The sequence below is a fragment of the Tupaia chinensis genome, unplaced genomic scaffold, assembly GCF_000334495.1.
Source record: "Tupaia chinensis unplaced genomic scaffold, TupChi_1.0 Scaffold000424_1, whole genome shotgun sequence".
Taxonomy (NCBI): Eukaryota; Metazoa; Chordata; class Mammalia; order Scandentia; family Tupaiidae; genus Tupaia; species Tupaia belangeri.
In genome coordinates, this window is record NW_006159929.1 from 2,979,859 (window position 1) to 3,004,647 (window position 24,789).

The following is a 24,789-nucleotide window of genomic DNA, read 5'->3' on the forward strand; positions in this document are numbered from 1 at the left end:
GGGGTGTGGGGGGGGGGGGTCCCCATGATTGATCCCTTTAACTTTGTAAGGAGAAGGAATCCAGAACCGAGACACAGACACACACACACACACGCTCTTGTTCTTGCCATGTGATGCCCTGCATTGCCTCGGAATGCTGCAGAGAGAGCCCCCACCAACAAGAAGGCCCTCACCAGACGGGGCCCCTTGCCCTGGCCCTCCAAAACCTTGAGCTAAATGAGCCTCTGGGGTTTCTGTTATTAGCAGCAGGATGGAATGAAATGGGAAAACTGGCAGCCCCCACCTACAAGATGGTCTCTGGGGAGGAAGGTGATTGGTGCTGACCTCTTCTGACTGCAAGGGTGCCAGCTCGTGGTCCCACAACCACATAGCTCTCAATGGGAAACTGCCGAAGAAATGAGCCCCTGGGACCTAGGCCACGGCTGGGAGAAGACTGCTGTGCCAAGGCCACGGGCTCAGAGGTCATGGGCTAAGATGCGCCCCAGTGGGCAGGTAAATGAGACAAGCCAGGCCGAAGGCAGGCTTTGAAGGACAAAGAGGATTTAGCTTCCCGGGAGGTTACAGCATTCCAGGACCCAAGTGCATGGCAAAGGTTTGGAGTCTTATGGGCATGCCTTCTCCCATGAGACATCTGGGCTACTCTGGCCCAGACAGTCTCTGCTTTTGATGACCAGTGACTGTGGGGTGAAACAGATGGCCAGTGGGAGGGAGGCAGGGGGAGCCGGCTGCCCTCAGGCCTGAGCCAAGGGAGGCCAAGTGGCCCACACAAGCCAGAGCCTGAGACCTTGGCACCAGCTACTCGGAGCTCTCAACCTGAGAGTTAATGATTCATTTGTGGCCAATTTCTGCTGGCCTTTGCCTAGAAATTCTCAAGCCTGCCCCTTCTCTGAGCTCCAGGAGCTCCAAGAATACAGTCTCATTTCTATTTGGCCGAGGGCATCTCACCTCTGTCCAGAGAATGGTTTTTAGAAGTGCAGTAGGAGCAATGCAGAGTAGCCATTAGGAGGAACTGATTCTGGGCTGCAGGCTGAGGGCTGGGTGGTTTGAGTGTAGTCAAGTTAGAGACCCCTCTCTGACCCTGTGTGCCAGGTGCTCATGAAAGGAACCTAGTTTGTGTTCACAGCCGCAGCTCCCCCAGCCCCCCACCGACACACAATTTGGTTCAGAATAAATGTGAACAGAACTGAGTCTAATGTAAAGTGTTGTAATAATTACAAAGGGAGAATTAGAGCTTGACCCTGAGTGGGACTTGGCTGGGTAGAGACAGCAATGGCATGTGATAGGGCCCTGGAGCATGAAAGTCTAGAGGAGGTTAAGTCATTGTGGTGTGGCTGGAGTTGAGAGCGTGAAAGACTTCTGAAGTATGGACACACTCGCAAGTGAGGGACTCGAAGGATCTGGCAGTGGCCAGTGCTGGCACTGGGATGTCAGGGCTGGTACTTGAGCAGGGACGGGTGTGTTTGATCTGAGTGGCCGGGCCATTGGCCTCTTCTTGTCTTGATTTTGCTGGTCAGCAGACTTCCCTTGACGGCCTTCTCTGTGCTGGCTCAGGTCAAGCTCCGTTTGGGGCCAGGCACCTGTGTGGAACCCGGGTTACAGAGAAGGGTCTTGTGTAGCGATCTAGATCCGGGACAACAGGACCCTAGTGGAACTCACGCTGGTGGAGCGAGCACAGTCTATGTGGAGGCAGAAGGAGGCTGATGACCTCAGACCCACCCAGCTCTGTCACCCCAAGTCCTCAGGTGAATGGAGCAGAGCTACTGGAGTCACCTCAGGAACTCTGTATTCCTGGAGGGTTCTGCGGCCAGACAGCTTGGAGGTACCCTGTACTGTAAGATCAGTGTGGCCTTACAGAGCCTCAGTGTGTGTCTGTCCCTGCACAGACGAGCAGAATGAGGCCAGGAGGGGAAGGTCAAAGGCAGAGCCTGGCCGGCACTCAGGGCCCCGCCCCGATCTTGGCCGATTACACATGTCACCCCCACTGGCCACCCCTGCAGATCGAAGAACATTTCCCCAAAACTAGGCACATTAGCCGAGTCTGATCCATCAGGTCACAGTGTCTGCGAGTCTGGGGTAGGGGCTCCTTTTATGTCTTCACAACTTTGCAAATTTAATGTCTTCTGATCATTTTTTGACAGTCCCAGGCATTGGTGGTAAACAACTGCTCTCCCCAGAACGTCTCCCTGTGACAGTAACTTTCTCTGGTGAGGGTGCTATCAACACTTGGCAGGTCCTCCCCCCGGCTCTTGGCTCCCGCCGGCTGGGGCTCCATGCGAGTGTTCAAGAATGCAGAGTGGGCAGGGTGTGGTGCTGGGGCAGGGACTGACCAGGCAGAGGGCAGAGATGGGCCTAGCTTCTTTTCGGGCAGCAGCCCAGCCTGGCCTCAGAGCCTCAAATGGCCCCTAGTTGTAGATGGTCCCTGAGTGACAAGGCAGGGCAGTGTCAGGTGTCTGCTGGCTTCCACAGCCTGGGTGCCTGGTCTTTGGCACAGCCCAGAATCAGGAGGAGGCCCAGCTCCTGAGGCTAACTCTGCCAGGCCTGCCTGTGGCCGAGAAAGCAGCGGTGTCCTGGCCTTGCAGCGTCTACGGTCTGCGTCACCCTGGCTTAGGTGTCCTGAGTCAGAGCCAGGAAATGGATCTGCTGGCCAGGGGGTGGTGCGGGGAGGAGGGAAGATAGTGCTGCTGCCCTGAGCAGCTAGGGTGAACCCCGGCCTCCTGTCCATTGACACCTGGGGGTTCCTGGTCTTGTGTGTCCCTCCCCTGGCCTGGCCTGCACTTGACCAGACCTGGAGAAGAGGCTGAGGTTACAACCTATCCCACACTCCCCTTGCTGTGCTCAAGCCCCCACCCCACACCGCTAACAGCAGCCATTTAAGATGAACAGGTTGCCGTGCTGGGCTCAGGCGCGTGCATAGCTATGCCCTTTGCACTGCTGCGCCTTTGTCCCCTTTTCCTAGAGTGCCCTTTCCAACGTGTCCTCCAGGCAGTCTTCTGCTTCTCATCCAAGAAGTCACCCAAGAATGGGTAAACTTTGACATAACCTTTCCAGGCAACCCCTCCTCCAGCCAGACCTGGCCCCTCTTCTGAGCCACCTTTCCATAGACCTGGACAGCCCTCAGGCTCCTATCACGTGGAGTACAAGCATGGTTTCCTACAAAGGGTTCACCCTTTGGCTGGCTTGAGTGCCTGGAGGCTTGTTCCATGAGTCCTGCAGGTCTGAAATATAGTACCCTCTCAATAAAAGCAGGCTGAATTTAATGAGAGAGGTTTCTGAGGCACTTTGGAGTCTCCCTTTGTTAATGATGCAGTGAGAGGGGAGGGGAGGGGAGTTTGCAAGTGGAGAGACTGACCTCCGTGCCCCCTGCCCTGCCCTCTCCACAGCCAGCACTGCCCTGCCCTGCTGGGGTCCGTGCTGGGGGCTAAAGTGGCCCCCGCTCTGCTTCCATCCTGCAATTGCCTCTCTTGCAGGCAAGAGCTGGCTCCCCGGGTTGCCTGAGTGATCACTCTCCAGAAAACACCCCAGTGGAAACTACATGAATGATTGATAAGAGCTGAGAGCTGTTTAATTTTTTCCCCCTGTTTAATGGCTATCAATAATTTAATACGCTCTCTGTATGTTTTTAAGAAATAGCACCCATTTTGCCGTCTCCGGTTTAGCGGGCTAAATGATTTAAGTGTTGGAAATGTGCTCTGAGGATGGAGGCTGAGCAAGTCGGAGAAATCTGGAGGCTGGTGGGGGGTAGGCGGGTTCAGAGCCAACCGCAACATCTTGGCCTGGGTATGTGTGTGCGTGTGCGTGTGCGTGTGTGTGTGTGTGTGTGTGTGAAGGTGGGAGGGAGGGAAGGGGCGGGTAAAAGCCAATGCCTCTCTGCTAAGAGCAAGATAATTGCTTTTCCGGGGCCTCACTGAGCAGCAGCTGAACAGCTGTCAGCCACCCCCCCTCCAATGCCGAGCTTTTCTAGATGGCTCTGGGGGGCCCAGGAGGACTAGGAAGGAGCTGCTGCTGGTATCTCCATGGGCCGAGACTCCCCCCTCGCTTGACACTTTGCCCCTTCTAAAGCTTTTAAATCATTTTTATTTTAATGATGCAGTGAAGCTGCTGGCCCAGCCATGATGTCCAGATGGGGTATGGGTGGTGTGGAGTGGGGGACTCAGCATCACTAATCTCCAGGCCCAGAGGGACCTGGGAGGTCATCTGGTAGTGCTCCCCCAAACTTTCCAGATGCAAAGGATCACCTGGGAGTACTTGTTAAAAATTTAAATTTCTGGGCTGTATTCCAAACCCACAGGCTTCCATTCTCAGGGGAGAGGCCTGGGAAGCTGTGGGTTTAATGTCGGCCCAGGTGATTCTTATCAGCAGGGGAGTCTGGAAAATACCGAGTCCAGCTCCTTTCTGATGCTACAGCATCCACAGCTCCGCATGGCCCCTTCCCCCTGCTCACACCCCTTCGAGGACAGAGTGCTCACCCGCTGTGAGGCAGACCCACTTGTGGAAGGCTTGCTCCATGCCACAGTTCCGACATGAGCCTGTGGCCTACCTGGCTGTCCTTATGTGCATGGAGTTGTCTCTGTTCCAGGACAGACCACCTCTCCTGGGACGTGCCCTCCCAGCTTCGCCACCCCCTGACTGTCTCTGCCTCTCTTGGCCAGGCCACTTCATTTTGTAGCAAAGAGCACTTTTCTTTTTTTGGAGAGATTTTTGCTATAGGGCGCATGCGCTCACCAGACAGACAGAGAGAGACATAGAGACAGAAAGTGAGAAATCACCCCCCAGGGGGGATGGTCATGCCGCAATCCTTTCTCCTCCATTCTCCTCTCGGGATCTTGGGCACGTACGCACACACACCCGGCGTGAGTTTTAAGCCACTGGCTCTGGGACGCGAACCGCAGTCGACTACGTGGGAGTCCAGCGACATAGCCATTACGCTAATTGCTGGTTCCCAACAAAGAGCACTTGATATCTGAGAAAATGCCCTAGGGATGCCCCAGGCCAGGGAGATCAGAGGTTGTCCTGGGTGTCTGAGGCAGGCGCAGGCAGTGGCTGGTGCTGTGTCCTTCCTGTGGTGGGCAGCGGTGGTTGCAGCGGTCTGCTGCTACCGTCACTGGCACAGCAGAAAGAAGTTCTGGGCCTCAGAACTGCCTTGGCCATAGGGGTTCAGTCCTCCCACAGGAGAGAAAACTGTGACTCAGGGGGGATCACTGGCTAAGAGAAATCTCTTCAATGACATTGAGAGAACTGAGACCAGAGGGGGCTCCCCACAGGTCACTTAGGACAGAGCAGAGACCATAAAGATCGGGACAGAAGGCCCGCAGAGTGGCACTAGGCAGAGGTCCTGGCATTGGGGTTCAGCTGAGCCCTGACCTTAGTCAGCCACCGGGTCGGGGGAGATTCTGCCTTGTCGCCCTCTGGGCACTGATGGAGCGCAGTCACTGGACGGGTCTTAGCAGCGCCGCCGCACTCACCTGGCAGTCCTCTCCCTTCGCTCCTCCCAGCAGTGCGCAGCGTTCCTGCAGAGCGCATGGCATTGCGCGGCTTTATTCTGATAGACAGTTATGAGTGGTATACATTTCTCGGCTGTCATCATCCACTGCAAAATGGGGAACTCTCTTAAGTTCCTCCAATTCCTTAGACTCTTTGTGCCCCCAGCTTCAGTCCCTTTGGTCTGTGTGGGAGAAACCTGGGCCCCGGAGGAGCATTGCTCCATCTGGTCCTGGCTGATGACCTGCCATGTGACCCCAGTCTCTCAGGTCCTCCACCCGCTGCGGCCTGCTCTGATTGCCCCAGTTTGTCTGTGAGAGTCAAAGGGGGGAGAGGAAAAGGAGTGCCACCTAACCCCAGTGGGGACTCTGCTTGGAGAGCCCTGAGAACTATGGAGACAAGAAGAAAAAGACTCCAGAGAGAGAAATTTCTGTGACTGTGGACACCTGAGCGAGCCCTGGGGTGTCAGTGAAGGCTCCCAGGAAGAGGTGCCACCTGACTGCAGGCTTGACACATGGTAGCAGGGTGCAGAGATGTGAGGTGGTGCTGTGTGTGTGCAGAGGTGAGTGGGAGAGGTCAGGAGGGCAGAGGGGTAGGTAGGCCAAGGTGGGGTGAACCCGCTACGCCTAGGCAGAAAGCCATAGGATTTGTTTGTTTTTAGCAGAAATATTACATCTATGTAGAAAAGTCCATATAGCTTGATGAATTGTCTCAAAGTGGACATGCTTGTATAACCACAATGCAGTTCAAGAGACAGAACATTCCAGACACCCTAGAAGTCCCCTGTGGCTTCCAGTCACTGCTCCCCCGCCAAGGATAATAACTATGTTGACTTTTAGCAACCTGCTATGGGTTATCTGTCGTTGCCTCACAAACCACCCGAAAACTTAGTGCTTTAGAACCACCCGTTTAATAGATCTCACAGTTCCGTGGTTCAGCTGGGCATCCCCCCAACCCCGATTTCCTTTGGTCTCACATGGTGTCAGTTCCCAGGTGGGCTGTCTGGGCTGGAAGGTCAGAGATGTTGTCAGTCACATCTGGCCGTGGTGCTGGCTGGGCAGCCTCCGAGTACTGTATCCTAGTAAGATAGCCTGGCTTCTTTCTCTGGCCCGGCAGGGTTTTGAGGCCAAAAACTACAGGGCGACTTCTTCTTCTTCTTCTCCTTCTTCTTCTTCTTCTCCTTCTCCTTCTCCTTCTCCTTCTCCTTCTCCTTTTCCTTCTCCTTCTTCTTCCTCTTTCTTTTCTTTTTCTTTTTTTTAGAGGCGTTTGCTATAGCGTGCGTGCGCTTGCCTGAAAGACAGAGAGACAGACAGACAGAAAGCGAGAAATCACCCCCCAGAAATCACCACCGTAATCCCTTCTTCTCCATTCTCCTCTCGGGATCTTGGGCACACGTGCACACGCACCTGGCGTGAGTTTAAGCCACCGGGACCAGGACTCGAACCGCGGTCAACTACATGGGAGTCCAGCAACATAGCCATTACGCTAACTGCTGGTCCCACTACAGGACTTCTTAAGGCCTAATTTCTATGATTCCCAAAGTGTCACTTTCACTGAATCCTCTTGATCAAAGCAAATCTCAAGGCCAGACAGATTCAGGGAAATCTGGAGAACACATTCTTTCTCTTGATTGGAGGAGCCGCAGAGAACCCGTAGTCATATTCGTCTACTTTAAGAATGGAGTAGTTATGCCTGTTCTTGTCCTTAATGTAAATGGATCTCTTAAGTGCGTTCTCTATTGTGTCTGGCCTTTCGAGTCAACATGATGTGGAAGATTTTTCTGTGGAGTTGGATGTAGTTGCAGATCATTCATTCTCATTGTTGCATGGTAATTCACTGTATATATACACCAATTTATCCATTTTACGGTTGATGGCCACTGGGAAGTTTTCACTTTTTGGCTATTGTGAATAGCTCTGCTGTGACCATTCTAGTACATGTGCTGTTCCACATTTCTGTGGAAGTAGAGATGCTAGGCCACAGGCGAGGCCACAGGCTACATACTTCCAAACTGTTCTCCATGATGAGATGTGGGTACTCCACCCACAATGTTAGGGGGACTCACAGGGAGTTTTAGAGAGGCTGTCCTGGTGGAGATGGGCTGCAGGGTTGTCTCTGACACTGGGAAGCTGTGGAAACACTGCAAGGAGCTCCCTGAATATCCTCTTTGCCTATCCAAGCATCAGGCCTCCAGGCTGGGGAAAGCAGGGCCACCAGACCAGCTGGCTCTGTTCCTGGTGTGGTCTTTCCGCTGTACTTTCTTCAACCCCAGGGACCTCTGGTTGCTTCCTCTCCTTTACTAAGAGCCTTCCTCCCACAACCTGCCCCAGTGGTCAAGGCAGCCAGGTGCCTGTGATGCAGGAGCTGGGGGAAGACTACCATGGCAGCCTCCATCCTTGACAGCCCCAGGCAGCCCAGCCCATGAGACTTCAGTGTACGTCTGGCCTTGTGTGGAACCATGAGAGGGCTCCTTCTGCTTCAGGGCCTTGGTTTCCTCATTTGTAAAGTGGCAGAGAAGAGTATCTGCCACACCAAGGCCAGTCCTGATCACCCACCTGACTGCCATATTTCAGGGCATGTGGCAGTTGGTCCATTGGTACAGTTTGTTTACGAAGCACCATTGCACCATTCCTCATTCACTCATCCATCCATCCATCCATCCATCCATCCAACCAGAGTCTCTTCATGCCCTTGCTAATCGGTTCAGAAGACAGAAAGATACACTATGACCTCTTTCCTGAGGCCCAGGAGTCTGCCCAGAGAGGGAGATGGGCCTGTAGAAAGCTGGGCCCGTAGTGTTCATGGAGATGAACCAAGACGGAGGGGCAGGGCTCCACAGCAGCACTTGAGCTGAGTCTCTAAAGCCAGTGGGACCGTGAAAGAGAAGTGGGGAAGAGAGCTGCACAGGGTGCCAACATGTGCTGAGCCGGAGCTGGGAGGCTGGACTGACTGGAGCACAGAGGGGGATGTGCCAGCGTGGCTACTGCTGTGGTCTGTGGTTGTGGTGGCCGCTGCCTCTGGTTCTGGGACCCCAGGTGTGACCTTCAGGTGCTGTGTCTTTACTGGCGCAAGGGGAGCATCCCATTTCTAGGTCAGCTCTCCCTCCAAGAGAGGCCAGAATAGTCTGGGCAGCAGGACCTAGAGATGGGTGAAGGGATAGGGTCGCCTGCAGGCCCAGAACTCACTGTCCCCTCCCTTCTCTTCTGTAGGACTCACGGCAACTGTGCTTGGATCTGGTAGGGCTGCCGGGGTTGCCGCTTCCTCCCCCGCAGCAACCACCTCTTCCTGACCTCTCGGCAGCCTCAAGTCCGTTGGCAGAGGCCTTAGCAGGTAAGTGGATGGACCGCCCGCTGTGCTGTGCAGACCTGGTGCTGCGCTGGTGCAGGACAAAAGCTGGGAGCGCGGCCACCCACAGCCGGTGGTGCTGTTTCCGGTTCCAGAGAGCCAGGGAGGGAAGGGACTCACTTCTTGGTTTTCACTTCTTCCTCTGAGAGGAGAAAGCCATACAGTGGGGGGACAGGGGTGCCCCAGCCTGGGGCTTGGCCATTTAATGTCCTTCTGTTGCCATCTCCCAGTGTAGCCCTGGGTAGCCCTGTCCCTCCACTGTATGGCTTCTAATCGTATGCGGGAGTCACGGAGGTGATACGCTCTGATACCACCAGCACTGGTGTGCTCTGGGTGCTCTCGGAGTCCTGAAGAGTTGCTAACTTTCGCCCTCACGTCCTGCGAGGCAGTTGCTGGAATCATCACCATTTACACGTGAGAACACTGCGGCTCCTGGCTGAGAAGTAACTTGCCCAAGGTCACACACCTGACTGAGCCTGGGGTTCAAGTCCAGGTCTGTGTGACTCCCTTGTGCCAGTCTGCTGGCTTCATCTTGGGGTATAGATCAGTGCAATTACAAGTGACCTTACAAGTACTGGGCCCTATCCGATCACAAAGCAAAGAACAATTTCTGGCACTCTGCAGGGCTTATCAGAGGAAGGAACTGGTTATGGGTGGAGTGGGGGTGCCGTGGGCACTGCCAGGGGATGTTTATGGGAACCTGTCCCTATTCTTCATCCCCTGGTGACTCCATCCTGGTTTCCTGGGGCTCATGTGCTCCCTGAACCATGGGCATAACAAGGGATTCCATCTGCCTTCTCCAAGGTAGTGGGGTCTGTGTCATTCCTGCATCTGCACTTCCACTGTTGAGTCCTGGGGAGTTCGGGTGTGTGGCATTCAGCTTTGGTGCACTAACCACATTAGAGTTCCCATCAGGGGACTGTTACATCACCTGCATAAGCTCTCTAAATCCCCCCAAAAAACTCAAGAGGGAGGCCTTCCTGAACCATTTCTAGATGAGGAAATAGGCACAGCAAGGCTGGGTGAGGTTCTCAAGGACACCAGCTGTAAGTGTTGGAGCTGGGCTTCAGATTCAGGCCATTAGATGCCAGAGTTTACGCTTATTCTCCAGCCATCTCCCTTCAGGGATAAGTCATTTAAGGCCCACTTTGCAGATGAGGAGACTGAAGCTCAGAGAGTGGGCCATAAAGCCAGGAAATGGCAGGGCCAGAACCAGATGCTGGTTGGTCCAGGGTCATGATTCATTTATGGATATGCTATGGCATGACCCAGGCCTGGATTCCAGAGTCCCTCTGAGTTGGCAACAGGACCCCCTCTAGAAGAGGAGTATATTGTCTGGATTAGACTTCGGTCCCCCAGGTTTGGTTTCTCAAGCTGTATTAAGGGCTTGCTGTATGCCAGGGCCTATACAAGGTGCAGGGAAAGGGGCCTGTCTCATTCTCTACTCCCCTAGAAGCAGGGAGCAAATGGCAAGTCTTGCTATAGCAGGGTGCTAGGGTTCAGCAATTAGAGGGGAGGATTGGGGTGAGTGCCCCAGAAGTGAGTAATGGCATCAGGATGGGAAGGGAGTTGGCAAGGGGTTTTGGAAAGTGCCAGGCTGGGGAATTGGATCCGAATGGTAGTGGGGAGCCACTGAAGGTTCTGAGTCTGGCAGTGCTGTTGAAGGTGTGCTTTAGCCAGATCCCTGTGGCTGCATTTGGAAAGTCCCCAGCTGGAAGCGAGAAGACTAGTGGGCTGTCCCAAGGGCCTGGTGAGTGGTCAGAGAGCTTCAGCTAGGGCTGGAGTGAGAACCACAAAGGACCAGGGACCAAGGAGGGGAAGTTGGCAGGGCTTGTCACTGACTTATGGTGGGGCTGCCACAAGGTGGGACAGGGCCTGATGCTGGAATTCTGAGGGGCCATGGGAAGTTAGGAACCAGGAAGGTTTCCTGGAGGAAGTGGAACAGGTTGTGGCCTAGTGTTTCTAAGAGGGGTGAGACATCCATGATGGAGACAATTGAGGTACTACAGTTAGCAGGAGCCTAATGTCTCGTTTAGAGCATAGATACACATGTACGCATCCTCACGTGTGCACCTAGAGGCCTCTCTTGGCCCACAGTCATATTGCACATGCACACATGGATGCTTGTGCACACAGGGCTGTGTGGTACACGTAACTGTGTGCTTGCAAAAATGCCCATGTGTGCTAAGGACATGAAGATGTGCAGGTACACATGGATGTGAATGATCATGTGTGCAGATAACATACGCAGCCGTGAAATGCATGTTACCTCACGTCCAGGTACACATAGACATCACTCATGCCTGCCACGTGTGTGCACAGAGATACACATGCACACTCATGTATGCTCACAGATACACATACGCAAACTTGTGTGTCTGCACCATCCAGAGAGTCACAGGCATGGGCTCTCAGGAGCACAGGGCATCTGTACACACAAGGCATCTAATGGCCTGAATCTGAAGCCCAGCTCCAACACTTACAGCTGGTGTCCTTGAGAACCTCACCCAGCCTTGCTGTGCCTATTTCCTCATCTAGAAATGGTTCAGGAAGGCCTCCCTCTTGAGTTTTTTGGGGGGATTTAGAGAGCTTATGCAGGTGATGTAACAGTCCCCTGATGGGAACTCTAATGTGGTTAGTGCACCAAAGCTGAATGCCACACACCCGAACTCCCCAGGACTCAACAGTGGAAGTGCAGATGCAGGAATGACACAGACCCCACTACCTTGGAGAAGGCAGATGGAATCCCTTGTTATGCCCATGGTTCAGGGAGCACATGAGCCCCAGGAAACCAGGATGGAGTCACCAGGGGATGAAGAATAGGGACAGGTTCCCATAAACATCCCCTGGCAGTGCCCACGGCACCCCCACTCCACCCATAACCAGTTCCTTCCTCTGATAAGCCCTGCAGAGTGCCAGAAATTGTTCTTTGCCATCTGCATTGGTAAAATCGAATCCCCACGACTATCCTATGGGATGTGGATGGTGACTCCTGTTTCTATAGTAGGAAGCCAACGTCCAAGAGAGGGCAAGGGCTTGCTAGTGGTCAGTCCGTGCGGCAGCACTAACAGCACGGAGTGCTGTGTAGCATCAGGGTTCATGGTGGGCAACAGATGGAGCTGAGTGGGGGGCTGACCTCAGGTTTGTGAGCACACAGGAGCTTTCCTCTGGGAGAGGCGTGGTTGCATGGCCATTCAGAGAAGGTGCAGTGGGAGAGTGAGGTTGGGGTTGGGCTGGATTTGGGTTTCACAGTAGGCCATCCCAAACAGCTGTTGCACAGAGCCGTGGACACCATCTGGGTTGAAGGCCTCACTTACTCCTGGGCTGTGGCTTCATGCTGCCAGCACGTGCCCCTTCGGTTGTCAGTCAGCAGACTATCAGGGTTACAGGGGCGGGTTTGGGGCTGGCTGCAAAGACCTTGGTGAGCCTGGCCATGGCCCAGTCATGGTCGCACAGAGCTGGGATTCCAGGGTCTGCCTGTGGCATGCCTGTCAGTCTTTAGCACCAGCTGAGAATGCACCCCTCTCCCCCTGCCTGGAATTTTTGCCTGCAGCCCAGGCCTATCCACCCCCAGCTTCTGCAGCCTGCTCTGACCCTGTAACCCGCACTTCAGCCTGGAGCTGGAAATAGCCTACTCATTCCTACCCGAGGTGGGGTGACCCTGTGGGTCAGCAGGGTGGGGCTGCTGTCCTGGTAGGCCCTCTCCACAGTACTTTGGTTCAAGCCTCAGTCTTACTATAGACCTGCTGTGTGACCGTAGACAAGTTACTGCCTCTCTGAGCAGCTGTTCATCGGTTTGTAAAACCAGAGAGAGTTGGGATGGGTCAAGGTTGCACACTGCAGTCTTCAAGGGTGTCGACAACTCAGTGAAGCTGAGGTTATCCTGTTGTGCATGTGAGGAAACTTGAAGCACAGAGAGGTCAAGAAACACACCCAGGGTCACAGAGCTGTCAGTAGACCTGGGATTTGGCCTAGTTTTATAGCTTTATCTGATACCATAATTCATGTTCTCCCTGCAACATCAAAATGCCTCATAGAGGTCCGTATCTGCTTGCTAGGCAATCCACTCACTCCCTCAGCCCCAGGCGAGTCAAACACATCCTTGGCTACAATGCTGTGCTAGGTGTTGGCATGTAGAAGTGACTGGTTTGAGGAGCTGGGTGAGCACAGCCCTGGGCCTGGCCAGATGATTATGGAGCCCACAGTGCAGAGTCGCTAGTGGGTGGCCAGCAAGGGTGAGGCAGGTGAAGGCTATGAGAGATGCAAGGAGCAGCTCTTGCCTGATGCTGGAGGTGGCAGCCAGGGAAGACTGTCTGGAGAAAGGGGCAGGTGAGCTGGATCCCTACACAGAGAGTGGAGAAGTAAGGACTTCTTGGGCTGCACAATGGTGGGCCGATGAGGACAGTCCAGCTGGAGGGGAAGAGCCCTTCAGCTACAGCTGAAAACAGCAGCTGAAGCAGCTCTGAGGACCTTGAAGGCTGGGCCACAGAGCTTGGCCTTGATCTGCAGGGAGCCAAAAGGGACCGAGGGGCAGTGGCAGCTCCTGGTGAAAGCCACGAGGGCTGGGCTCATTGTGTCTACCTGAACCTCAGCTCTCCCAGAGACAGTGGCAGCAGGAAGAGCAGGGCTGGGCTTGTCTGCTCCAGCTGGCTGGACCGTGTAGTACCACGGCCCTCTTCAGCAGTGCGGGCTGCTCCTGGGCCAGGGGCTGGAGCTCTTTAGCAGGAAGGAAGAACCGATTTCCCCAGATGTTCCAAGCTGCAGCTGCCCGGGGTGGAGCCAGGTGCCTCTATCTGCTGCCACCATCAGCCTCCCACACCCCCTCCCCTGGGCCTGACCTTGGTGCAGGAGCTGGGAGTGAGTGTTGCTTAGTCACACTGGGATGAGAGAGGCCTCAAGACTAGTCCAGGGATGTACAGCATTATCATGGTGGGCCCAGGAGGCCAGCAGCTCAGCCAGGGGCCAGCCTTCCCAAGGGGCGTGGGTCTGGTCCCCCTCCAAGTCCTAAGGCACCTTACTGGTCGTGTGTGCTCACCTGCACATGTGTGCGGGGCCGTAGAGGTGTGGGCGTCACTTACCACGGGACTTCTCCCTCCTGCCGAGGTGTGCTCACAGGCTCTCCCTGGTCCATGAGCCACACACCCAAGCCATACACTCGGGGCAGAGGACAGACTTGCCTGTGCCCCGTGTCGTTGGGGACCTAGCAGCGAGGGAGCAGACACTGGGTGAGGCAGCAGGATGGGGTCCTCAGGAATCACAGCAAGCCTGCAGCCTCTCACAGGGTGGTGGGGGGGTGGCCTTTCCCAGCCGTTGACCCACCCCCACGTGGCACAGAGATAGGAAGGCATGCCCCAGTGTGACGCTTCACTCCTTCAGCAGAGCTCAGTGTGAGACCGCAGCAGTGGTAGGAGCTCTGTGTCTGCAGAAAGGTGGGAACAAGCCAAGGGGCCAGGGCGCAGCGGGGCAGGCGTCAGGAGCTTCTGTGGGTCTGCAGAGATCCACGCAGAACTGGGACTGAGAGCCACACAGGACACCTTCTGATCTGGCCCCAGGAAGCCTTGTTTGCATTCCACTCCCTGTAATCACCTCCTCCTGCAGAGGCCCACTGTCAACGGGGCTTCTCCTCCCATGTACCCAGATAGCTCCAGTGAGACCGGGATTGTAGGCCCAGGGGTCAGGGCCTGCTCTGGTGCCTGATGCCTGGGAGGTTTTGGACTCAAGGCAAGGATCTGGGGGCTCTGAGGGACTCAGGGATCAGAGAGGGTTTCCTGGAGGAGGTGGAACTCCAGGTAGGAGGTGGAGCTCTAGGAGGACACTGAAGAATGACTGAACTAATAGTATTCCAAGCACAGGAAACAGCTGGGCCAAGGCCCAGGGCAGTGCACTGGAGACAGATCAGTGAGGCTGTGTGGAGGGCACCGACTGGGCAGTGAAAGAAAGGAGGTTGGGGTTGCCCTCTGGAGGCCGGATGGCAGAAGAAGGAAGCTTGTATTATATTTTGCTTCTAACTTGCTAGATGTCCGCGAACAGATCATTGCCCCACCTCTGTACCTCAGTTTCCCTTAGGCCTTCTGTGGGCTTTGGGCACCTGGGAGCCACAGCAGGGCAGGACTTCCCAAAAGGGTCTGCCTTTGGGGAAGTGTGAGCTGGTCCTGGGGTTCTAGACGAAGAGAAGGACGAGCTAGTAGGCTCTGGGATTTCTTTTTTTGTTTGTTTTTTTTGTTTGTTTTTTTAGAGGTTTTTGCTATAGAGCGCGTGCGCTCGCCAGACAGACAGAGAGAGACAGAGAGAAACTCAGAAATCACTCCCCAGGAGGGGTTGGCCACGCCGCAATCTCTTCTCCATTCTTATCTTGGGATCTTGGGCACGCATGCACACACGCCCAGTGCGAGCTTTAAGTCACCGGGTCCAGGACTTGAACCACGGTTGACTACATGGGAGTCCAGCGACATAGCCATTACGCTAACTGCTGGTCCAGGCTCTGGGATTTCTCTCTGGCTGCGGAAGGTTGAGCTAAGACTCTGGGATCATCAGCCCGAATCCGCTGTGAGAGGAAGGAGATAGGTCCCTGGAACAGACTTATAGCTGGGCTAGGGATGGCTCCCAGGGTGGACCTCCAGAGCTGAGCATTTGGGGTGGTCCAAGAGGTGGGCTTCCCCCGTCCTCCCTGAGACCTTCTTCCTCCTACTGGAAGTGGCTGAAGGGAGGGTCCTCCCCACAGCCGTGGTGGCTCAGATCCTGACCCAGGCCATAGTCTACTGCAGGTGCTGTGGGTGCCTCGTGCCCTCACTGGCTGTGGCCCCTCCTGTAGCCTGGGCCGAGTCCAGCGTGTGTTTGCTGAGCCTCTACTGACCTACAGTGGCCTCGTCCTCACCTCTCCTATCAGCAGAGTGGCTGCCACAGGCTCCTTGGGCTCCGAGTACCTGGGATTGCGTAAATGCCCCCAGCAGTTTGCACAGCGGCCAGCTCAGGCCTTGTCAGCTGAGGACTGGCCCAGGTTCCTGTTTGGGAAGCCTAGAATGATTTTCTGGAATAATGCAGCAGGCGTCCCACAGCAAGAGGTGGCGAACCTCCTTCATGATCCCTAATTTATGTCACCCTTGTAATATTAGGTGGGCCTAGGAGGGCCCCATTTTCCAGAGGAGGTGGCTCATATCAGAAGAGAAGGCACGAGACTTGGCCAGGGCCACATGGCCAAGCCAGGACTTGAACTTCTGGTTAAGGCCCTTTTGAACTGAGCCAGTGTTTCTTGTTGAGGACCATCAGGCAGGTGGGTCGGGGACGAGGCCACTGTCTTCCATCCTTGGCTCCAGCTGCTGTAATTGAGTGGGCTCAGCAGCGGTGCTGACATTTACCTGGTGGGGCCTCCTTCCTCTTGCCTGGAGATGCTAAAAATAACCAGGCCCAGCTTCCCAGGGCCCCATCCCAGCCAGCGCCTGCCTCAGCGACCTTTCTCCTAGGTGCTGGGAGCTAATTGCTTTGTGAGCATGCAGTGCTTGTGCAGAGGACTTCCTGGGGGGTAAGGCAGGAGTAGCATTGTGTGCTCAGCTTCCGAGTCCCAAGAGGGGTCTGGGAAGGCCTGCATGCCCGCCAGGCATTGGGGCGACAGGCCCCTTGCTGAACCCCAGCCTCCCTTTCCCACTTCTCCCTGGGTGCAGCACTTTTCCTGGCTGGCCACCCTGTCCCTGTGCTTGGGCCTCTTCTGTGAGCTGCCGGGTTTTCTCCTGGGCCACCTGGGCTCTAAGATACGGTGCTCTGCACCTCCCCTCTTGTGCTTGGCTCCTGTCTGCCCAACCCTGACACCCTGCCTTCGAGTTGCTTGTTCATCCTGTCTCACTAGCAAATAAGAGGAGGCCAGGCTCTGGAGCTGGATGTATTTAAATCTGTTCTTTGACGTAGAAAGATACGTCACGATTTTCCCATTGACACAGTAATACTACTTGCTCAGCCTCTGTGTTCTCATCTCTGACATGGGCACGGGTATCTGACCTGGCGGTGCTGGTGTAAGAGTGAATTGAGGTGACATTCAGAGAGTGCCCAACCAAGAGCTGGCCCCTCCTGGGGCCAGCAGGAGGCCCGTTCCTCTCAGGACTGTCTTTTTTCTTGCTATGGAAATCGACTCTAGAAGCCTAATAAAATAGATGGATGTGTCTGGACCTGAAAGTGGTGGGGAGATCTTGGAGGCCCGGGCTGGATCTTGAAGTACTAGGGACCGGTTCCCCCAAAAGAGGGGATTCTTGCCCATCCCCACAGAGTGGCCTGCCATGCCAGCTCAGCCTGTGTGTTTGTCCAGTTCTCGCCCTAGGTCAGAGTGACCAGAATTGTGTTGATATTGGCCTGCATTCCCTGGCTTTGGGGTCAACTCAGGAAATAGAAGTGGTTCTTTGGGCCCTAGACTTGCTGTTGGGTCGTCAGAAAAGTCATAACTTATTTTTCTGTGTTTACCTATGCAAAAATGCATCACTTTTCGGACGGCCCAATCGCTGGGAGAGAAAGGCAAGTGACTTAGCCCATTAGGCCTTGGTTTCCTCATCTGAAAGTGGACGTGATAATGGCCTCTGTCCCGTAAGAATTCTAAGTATTAAAATAGCAGCACGTGGGGGTCAGCAGATGGCATAGTGGTAAAGTTGCTGGACTACCACATAGTTGACCGCGGTTCAAGTCCTGGACTTAGTGGCTTAAAACTCGCACGGGGTGCGTGTGTGCCCAAAATCCCAAGAGGAGAATGGAGGAGGAAGGATTGTGGTGTGGCCATCGCCCTTGGAGGGTGATTTCTCACTCTCTGTCTCTCTGGCAAGTGCATGTTCCAATAAGGAAAATCACTCTGAAAAAAAATTAGCAACACACGTACAGCACTGCAGATGAGTGTCCGGCACGGGGTCAGTGCTTGGTACGTGTTAGCTGGTACTTGTAGTAGTGAGACTAGTCGTAGCAGTTAGTGGTAATAATAGCGACCACCTGCCGTTTGTTGGATGGTTAGTATCAGATGCCTTGTCAGATGCTTAGCACTTTAATACACACTATAATTCAGCCCTCTGACAACCACCCATGAGGTGGTACAAGGGACTTCAGAAAGTTCCTGAAAAAGGTGTATTATCAAAAAGGTATGCATGGACTTCAATTTCTTTTTCTTGTATCAAAACAAATGCGTACTTTAGTTCTTTTTTTTTCTTTTTTTTTTTTTCTTGAATGCTTCGAGGTCTCTATAAGCCCTGTGTTTCAGATGAGGAAACAGGTATAGAGAGGTCACATGCAGTTTTTTTTGTTGTTGTTTTATTTTTTTTAGAGGTTTATGCTATAGGGTGCGTGTGCTCTCCAGGAAGACAGAGAGAAACAGAGAGACAGAAAGTGAGAAATCACTCCCTGGGGTGATGGCCACACCACAATCCCTTCTCCTCCATTCTCCTCTTGGGATCTTGGGCATGCACACACATGCACCTGGCATGAGTTTAAACCACCAGGTTTGGGACTCAAACTGCAGTCAACTACATGGGAGTCCAGCGACATAACCATTATGCCAACTGCTGGTCCCGTCACATACAGTTTGACAGTGGTAAAACTGAAACCGAAATTCAGAATCAGCCCCACTAGGGTGACCAAACTATGCTGGAATCATCTTGGTCTTCACATCAAAAGTTCTGCATTTCATGGCTTGCCCTGTGGCCTCGTGGTTAAGGGAGCCAGATCCCACATGGCTGACCACAGTTTGAATTCCAGCCTAGCAGCTTGAAAAACACACAGGGCATGTGTGTGTGTGCCCCACATCACAACTATGTGGCTAAATGGAGAAAGAAGGGTTAGTGGTGTGGCCATAACCCATGAAGGGAAGATGCGTTCTCCTTATCCTTCCCTCTCTGTCTCCCCCCCATCCACCTCTCTCACCCACCCTGGCTAGCACATACACCCTCCAGCAACTAAGAAAAAAGAATGTTCTGCATCCCAGAAACCTCTTACTTCTAGGCAAATGAGGGTGGTTGACCACACTAGCCCCATCTGAGTCCCCTGGCCCACCCTCTGTCTACTGGACCCCACCTTGGCTCTGGGGTAGTCACAGCCCCTCCATAGATCCCCAGTCCCACCTGGATCACCCTTGCCCACCCCCCAGGCCTGGCTGCAGTCTCTGCTTCCAGCTTCCTCTTCTCCCTTTCTTCTTGGCAGGAGGGGTATGGGTCTTGCCTGGTGGACTCTGCCCAGGGCTAAGCCTGCAGTTGACCAAGGGACCCTGGGCTACCCTTCACCAGGCCTCAGTCTCCTCATTGGCACCGAGGATTTTGGCACTTCACTTCCTGTTCTCAGAAACACTGGAGACCTCTTTGTTAAAGATGGGAAAGAGGAGAGAGCCCCCACTCCTGGCCCTAGCCCGGCAGTCGGAGAGATCACACTGGCCCTTCCGGTGTGTGAGATGGAGTGGGCTGACAAAGGGAAAGGTCAGCAGGGGGACAGCGCAGAGTTGGTGGCAGCCTGCAGGCCGAAGTGCCCTCCCCCAGGTCAGGGCTTCCTGGGGGAGGGGCCCAGTGCTCCGTGGAGTTCTGGTCAATGCATATTGATGCAGGCAGCTGCTGGTTCAGCGAAGCTGGGTAGCCAGGCCTTCAGAGGGTTGGGGACAGACGCCTGGGTGTCCTTGACACCTTCCTCTCCTTTGCCCCCATATGCAAAGGCCCAGCCTCTTCCGGGACGCGGGGCCATGCCACCCAGGTGCACCGAGTACTCTGCCCATTTCAGATTCCCCTTTGAACTGTCGCTGTGAAATTGCCCAATGCAGGTCATGGCCCAGCTTTTGGAAGGCAGGAGTCCTCTGTCTTCCGAGCGCACACTAAGGCTAAGCCCCGATGGCAGGAGAATGGTGCACTGGTTGGGACCAGGCTCTGGAGTTGAAAATGTTGGGGTCTGACCCCAGCTCTACCACTTCTGGCTGTGTGACCTCGGACAGTCACTTAACGTCTCTGAGCCTTGGTGCTCTCATTTGCGAAATGTGGATAATAGCCCGTCCTTCACAGGATGTCAGGACAATGAAATGATGCATATAAAGTGTTTCCAGGGTCCTGGGACATTTTAAGGATCAGTAAAGTCAGTTTCCGTCAATCATCAGGATCGTTGTCATTATCAGGGTAGGCTGTACCATTTCCGTGAGATTAGGGCCACCTTCCAAAGGAGCTCTTCTCTGTTCTTTGAAGGGACCTCCCAGCTCTGCCTCCCCACTGCCCCTTCTTTGTCCTTTGTCCTGCCATAGCAGTCCCTTCCCACATCTAAGACCACAGGAAGCCCAGCCCCCACCCTCCAGCCTTAGGTGCCCCGCCCCCATGGAATGCCATCGTGCTGGGCTGCAGTTTATTCCTGTCCCCCCCTCCCCAGCCCTGCACAGGTGCCTGGGCCATGGTGGATGCTTGGGTTGAACTGATATTCACCAAGCCAAGTCTCCTCCGAGAACAACACAGCGGTGACTGGCTGGGCCTCTGGCCTACCCCCACCCACTCCCTTGCCTGGGTGGCAGCACAAGCCCCTCTGGCCTCCTCAGCCTTTCGGAGGGTCTCAGAGAAGCAGAGGCCGTGCTGGGATTCTGCAGCCTTCCTGGAAGGTTTCTGGGGCTGGTTCATCTCCCATGTCTGAGCTGTCGCTCTGTGTTTTGTTTGCTTGGGTCCTTTCCCCACCCCCATGGTTCTCTGTGAAATTGTGTTATTATATTTAAACAAATCAATTCCATTGCAGAGTTTTTCCTGTCCTAATGATGAGTTTGCTGCACAAATGCCATTGATTTCTCACAGCCCTGAAAACCAGTTGATGAATAGCACAGGGCTTGTCTTTGGAGAGGCACTTAGTGCAGCTCAGCAAGGCCCCCTTGCTTCCCCCCTGCCCTGCCCTGCCCTGCCCTACCATTCACGACCCCACCCCACCCCCACCCTACACTCAGCCCCTGCCTACAGTTGGGGCTGAGGTCTCCTGCTAGGGGGAGACCCTTCGTGCCTGCCACGGGTAGCATTATCATCCCATGGGCCCGGCCCCTTTTCTGGTGAAACAATCATAGTGGAGATTTTTATTGATTTTGGCCCAAGGCGGGAGCACAACTTACAGAGCAGAGAAGTGGTGCGGTGTGATCTTGTCTTCCTTTACAAGTTCAGAGCACGCTCCCGAGAGCGAGGGCAGGTCGCAGCTCGGGCACTACTGCTCTACCTTGCCGGCTGCCGGTGCAGTCATTTGAGCACTGCCTTTCTAAAGGCAGGGTCAGGAGGTTTGAGAACTGTCCACACTGGGGAAGGTGGCCCTTCCCTTTGTGAAAACCTTCAGAACTGCAGTGTTCAAAGTCACAGCTAAACCTCTACCCAGGGCTTTGGCTCTCAAATCCCTCCATGTGCAAGAGACTCCCTAAGCTTGCCAATTCCCCCAGGGCATGGGTGGCAGGTGTCACAATGCCCAATCTAGAACTTTGCAGACCGAGTCACTGGGGCAGGGATGGGTCACTTGGCCACTGCTGGTCGCCCATGGCCAAGATGCTCCAGCACAAGTGTGGTGGTGGTGCCCATCCCTCCTGCAAGGGTCATGACAGGGAAGACACTGACCGCCATGCCAGCCTTTTTGCCTTCTCTTTGCCCACATGGGCTTTCTGTCTTCCTGAGCCCAGGTCACAGGCTGTCAGCTGGCAAGGCCTCGCTGGTAATCATGCAGGGGTCTCGAGTCTGCTGTATGCAGCATGTCACACAAACGTAGGAACTGGGCTGGGGTGAGGCAGAAGGAAATAGTGGAGACTGTGGCTGGAGAGTGTCTGTCTTGCTTAAATTCCTCAAAGTTTTGATAACCCATGTCCATAAAATGATACAGGATCGGGCTCTGGGCAGAATTTGCACCCACCCCACCCCCATTTTAGTTTCAGCTTTTGTTTTGGAGACAAGAATGTGAGGCTCAGAGTGGGGAATGTTGCTTCAAGGTCATGCGTAAGGCAGTGGTGAAGCTGGGGTTAGAGTCAGGCAGTGCTGTCTCCCCTCGCCCAGGCTTGGTGAGGCCTCCCCAGCAATCAGGTCGGGGGGTGGGGGTGGGCAGAAAACAGGACTCAGTTCTAGGGAAGGCAGGCCCTTTGCCCAGGAGACCCAAGAATGGCCCAGGGTGCTTCCCTCTCAGTGCAGCCGCCCTCCTCCCCTGCAGACTCCTGCCCTGTAATCAGGTTAGCCTCCTGCTCCCTGCTCCCCACTGAGCTAGACCAGCTGCCTCTCATGGCCTGTCGACCTGGCCCTCTCACTGGCTCTGGGGGGGAGGAAGGGACGCCAAGAAAAGAACTGTGAGTGAGAAGGCACTGTCCTGCTCCCTCAGTTCAGACCTCCCCTTAGCCTGGCACTCAAGACCCTGCTTCCTTCTCCAGCCTCCATGCCCCTGATGCGCCCTTCCTGCAGTCACACAGTGCCATGTCCACCTCCCTGCCTTGTCACATGCAGATCCTCTTGCTACTTTCCACCTTCTCAGAAAACCCCTATGCATCCTTCAAAACCCAACACGCATCTCTCTCTCTCTGGGTTCCTGCCTCTGCATCCTCACCACACTAGGTACTCTACGGGTCTGGAACTTCCTCCCCCTGGGGTTGAATGCGTTATTTCTGGATCTGGTTTCCCTTGGATTCCTAGAGGAAAGGAAGACTGCTCCTTTCTGCACTTGGGGGTGGCACAGAGGAGTGCTCAGTGAAGGTACAAGGCCAGCACAGAGAGGGGTGGGGCCAGAGTAGGGAAGGAGACAGACTCAGAGCAGGAACAGCTGCTCCCAGCCCCTCGCACCACTCCAGCAGACTTCCTGCCAGGGAGGCCGTTCCCAGCACACATGCTGGGCCTGAAATAGAGCCTGGGGGCCTTGGGGTGCATTTTCACAGCCCCACACTTAGCACTCTCCCAATTCCCTGGGCACCGAAGCTGCTCTCCTCCCAGGGCCTCACCCTCGCAGCCAAGACCCCTCTGCCACCAGTGCCCAGGCCTCGCCCCTCTGTTCCTGTTAACTTTGTTTTATAAATAAGTTATATAAATAGGCTCCTCTGGTTCCTCGGAGCATGCAGTGTTTAAGGACTGAGGCACTGCTGCAGGCATAATTGTACTACCGAATCCATCAGCTGCCTAATTACCATTCATTTTGCATTTATTTCTGCTAATTAAAAAGAGAGAAACTCCTAACAACTTTTACGTAAATACTATATTTGTTCTATGTAAAGATGGGATGCTAATTTGCTGGTGATTAGCTGATTATCTAATTTTAAAGCCGTCACACAGGATGGGTCTGTGGCCCCTTCACACCCTACTTGAGACACCCCCCCCCCAGTCAGGTGTAGGAGGAAGGGTCACAGGAGACCCACGTGGGTGGGCAGATGGCCTGTCTGAGACTTAGGGTCACCAGGAACACCATCACCACCAGGGCTTGGGGGCGCTGCCTCCTCCCTGATGGAGTCGGGAGGAACCTCTGGCTCATCTACTCTCGCTGCGCAAATGGAAAGACTGAGGCCCAGCACCTCCCAGCAAGACAAGGACAGACGCGGACCCCTGTTCCAGCTGTCCAGACACCCATCCTGGTGTTCACCCTGCTACATCATGTGGCTATCTGCAGGAATTTGCAGGGAGATGTCTCTATCTGCTGCTGAAGAATTGTCTGGACCAACCTCCAACCCACACAAGCTAGAGTGGTAGCCGAGCCTGAGCGCCTGGCCTGGACTGAACCTCCTGTGTGCCCTTCTGGAAACTTCTGCTTCCTCCTACTCCCTGTCCAGCCTCCTGACCTTCTTCCCAGGCTTACTTTCTCTCCCCAGCCTGGACATAGACCTTCCCAGCAGCAGCCTGCACCCTGCCCAGGCCTTGCACGCTGTGGGCTTCAGGATGTGCAAGGCTCTGATCTTCACGTTTTAATATTATATATGTCTTTTCATGGGGCTAGGACAAAAAGTGTCATGGATGCATCAAACCCATGATTTCACAGAGAATAATATTTTAGATGAGGCTAATTGGAAAGTCATTGCGCTAAAGTGATTTAAATAATGCCAAGTGCATAGTTAAGGCGGACGTGGGTGTGGCTTGCAGGCACTAATCACTGCCTCTAGGGACATACTCCAGGACAGTCTGAGAGTTCAGGTCCATGGGCCAGGCAGGCCAGGTCAGGCTCTGCAGAGAACCAGGCAGGATTGCCAGTAGGCCACCTGCCCACCCCAAACCAGGCAGACAGCCCCCGTGTCACACCCCCTCTCCCAGCCCTGTGGTCTGTAAGACTCACCCATGAGAGGGGAGTCATTTGTCCCCGGGAGGCCTTTCGAATGGGACTTTGCTTCAGGGAGGCCAGGATGTTGGACTCTGCCCCTTATTGCACCAACTAACTAGGTGTGGGTGAGTCACTTCAGGGGACTCCCTGGCAGGCCCTGGCGATGGTCAGTGAGACCCTAACGACCCTCTGCTCTCTTTCTTTCTGACCAGTCTGAAAATATAAAGAGAGTGGCTTTGGCGAAGCCCAGTGAAGTCTGGGCGGCCAGTGTTCACGGTCAGGCTTAGCATGACCCTTTGGAAATCCTGGAGGGTCTAAAGCCCAGGACCAAAGTTCCAGTCCTGGCTGCTGTGTCCTGGAGCCTCAGTCCCCTCTGTGAAAACAGGAGAGGTGGGGGGTTGCTGCAAGGTTCTGAGAGACCTGTGTGTAGTACCCCCCAGAGAAGCACACAGCACAGCCGATGGTGGCTCTCCAGGCTGGCGCCCCTCTTGGCCACCACCCACCGCCAGGGGCCAGAGATCTCCCGCTCATCAGCCTTTTATCACCCTGGACACAATCAAGGGAAGCCTGGAAGGCCATGGGGCTGTGGGCAGATGGAAAACAAAGAGGGAAAACAAAGGCACTGCTCCGAGGAGGCCAAAAGGCACCTGCCTCCTCCTTCCACCGCCTGGCCAGCCATCCCACCAGTGTCAGACCTTGGCCACCCCCAGGCTGTGGCCACCTGCCTCTCCCTCCCGAAGACTAGCCCCAGACCCC

General features: G+C 54.7%; 1 protein-coding gene across 1 annotated transcript in view; it reads left to right on the top strand.

Annotated features, from left to right (window-relative positions):
* Positions 1–8,673: 8,673 nt before the first annotated feature.
* Positions 8,674–24,789, top strand: part of ZMIZ1 (zinc finger MIZ-type containing 1) — a 208,884-nt gene continuing 192,768 nt past the window's right edge. Inside the window, 1 exon segment of the mRNA XM_006154898.3 lies at positions 8,674–8,808. The gene's annotated coding sequence lies outside the window, so the exon portion shown is untranslated.